Here is a 2,622-nt window from a genome sequence, read left to right on the forward strand (position 1 = left end):
TCCATTGACAACAGACTGAACTGGAACATCAACGCTGTGTACAAGAAGGGGTGGAGTAGACTCTTTTTTTTGCGGAAACTTCGATCCTTCGATGTGTGCAGCAAGATGTTGGAGATGTTCTACCAGTCTGTTGGACCAGTGCTCTGAGATGTTGGAGATGTTCTGCCAGTCTGTTGGACCAGTGCTCTGAACTTCTCCGTAGTCTGCTGGGGGAGCAGCATTGGAGCCGGAGACACTAACAGACTCACTAAACTGGTGAGGAAGGCCATTGGCTGCAAACAGGACTATAAGGAACAGGTGGTGGAGAGGAGGACAATGAAGAAACTATTGTCCATATTGGATAACCCGGACCACCCTATCCACCTACTGCAGGGACAGCGGAGCACGTTCTCCAACAGACTGCTTCAGCTCCGCTGTCAAAAAAACAGATACAGGAGAAGATTCCTGATACAGGAGAACAGGAGAAGATTCCTGCCAACTGCAATAAGACTACAATAAATCACCTCTGGCCAGATCCTCCTCAAATTGAACAACATCAATAACCCTTGCACCGCTTCACTTTATATACACTTAGATACACTGTATACACTTTTAATTTTTTTCATTTTAATTTTCATTATTATTTAAATTTCTTACATTGTCCTGCTCTGCTATTTTATTGTATTGTATATATTGTAACCTTGCTTGCTGCTGCTACAAACAAATTTCCCCCTGGGGATGAATAATGTATGTATCTATGTATGTATGTATGTATGTATGTATGTATCTATCTATCTATCTATCTATCTATCTATCTATCTATCTATCTATCTATCTATCTATCTATCTATCTATCTATCTATCTATCTAATATTATTCTCATATTGTTATCATTATTATCATAATGTGTATAACTTGGTTTTGCATTCAAGTATTATCATATTTCATCCTGTGTCGTGATGGCCAAGATGGTGTCGGGTTGCTTTGGTGAATCAGCGGCCTGCAAAACTGTAGCTGTAGTTTTAGTGAAGTCTCCACCTCCCGACCCCTCACCCTGGAGCACAGAAAACTGGAACAGTGCCACGTGAGTGTGGAGTTACATAGTCCACTGATAAGGTACTGATAAACTGTGAAATTCATTAAGTTAACCTCATGACAGACCAATGACATTGACTAAACAGTTGTTTTTCAGTGGGGCCAGCTCATCTAGACAACGTCATGTCTTTTTAGTTTCGTGTCCTACAACCATTATCTGTGAGGTTTGATATAACACACTATTCATGCGACATCAGATCTGATCTGTGCTCCTCGTTCTGTCTCTGAAAGGAGAATGGCACCCAATGTAGATGTCAAATATGTTATTTGTGTGACTCGTGAAAGTTCAGTCAATACTTATAACTCTTTTTCAAATTCATTGTATCTTCAATAAAGTCAACATAAAGTCCCTAGACTCTTTGAGTTGTGTGTATGTGATGACCATGACTTTAATTGGATGGCCATGTGAGCGTGTAAATATGACTGATAGTGTGCTGAGACGTGGTGCATGCACAAGCAGCTCAATTTGACCACATTTAGATCCCCAAAACACATCATAACCTTTTCAGAGGTGCTTTGAACTAAATGTATCAAAATAAAGCTGGTAATTTGAACCAGCACTTGCAGCCCATCCAACTGTATCTGCATAAACAGGTGACGCTGTGAGCTGTCAGTTACAATTATATTATAAGTTATGGCTGACACCGTCTGTGTGACCCACAGTGGGACTCACACTGTAGTCAAACACCCTCTCTAGTGTTTTCCACAGATCTGTGACAGGCTCTCCTCTTGTCCCCACAGGAGGAAAAGTCACAAGAGTGTAACAAGAGTCTAGCTTGGTGTCCCATGTAAGTACACCTCTCCCAGACTCTTTTTTGAAATGCTCCACCCTCCACCCTCCACCCTCCTGCGGTCCGTCCCACTCTGCAGGAAGTAGGTCAGTCACTGAACACGTGTGTGCTCACACGTACACACAAAGCTAGATTTTGTGGGAATAAAAGACTTGTTAGCACTGAGCTGCTATCTTGCATTGATCTCCCTCAAGGACACACATGTAAATGTATAATGACAGTAAAATACTGAATTAGCCTCATTCTTATTTGTTTCTCTGGTCGGCCAGAACCTACTGTCAGATTCCATTTCTAATTATCTTTGCGAACATGAAACTACTTCCACTTTTACCCAATACACAAAAAGCATCTGCGTTGAAAAAATGTGAGGAAGACAAAGTCATTCATGCATGTCTCAAATTTGCACTGAATTTCAAACATACAAACACCCTTTAAGACACTCAAACGATACTGTGGTATGTTGGTCTTGGGTTGTGCAAAGAGGTCCTTGAACGCCACTTGCATCATGTCTTGCCCTCTGACCTCTGCATTTAAACAGTGGTGTAACAGCCCCAGCCTGTGCAGCCTGTTTGAGTTACCTTAATTAATGTAAAACTTTAATTTAACTTTTAAAATAACTAATAATGTCCACACAAAACAATAGCTTGCACAGTGTTAAACAAAAACACATTTATCTCTAGCGATTCTCACCAGTTAGGACAAGATCAACAATGCACAATGCATTTAAGGCATAATGGTGTCCACAACAAGAAATGTG

This window comes from Cyclopterus lumpus, chromosome 4 (assembly GCF_009769545.1).
Source record: "Cyclopterus lumpus isolate fCycLum1 chromosome 4, fCycLum1.pri, whole genome shotgun sequence".
NCBI lineage: Eukaryota > Metazoa > Chordata > Actinopteri > Perciformes > Cyclopteridae > Cyclopterus > Cyclopterus lumpus.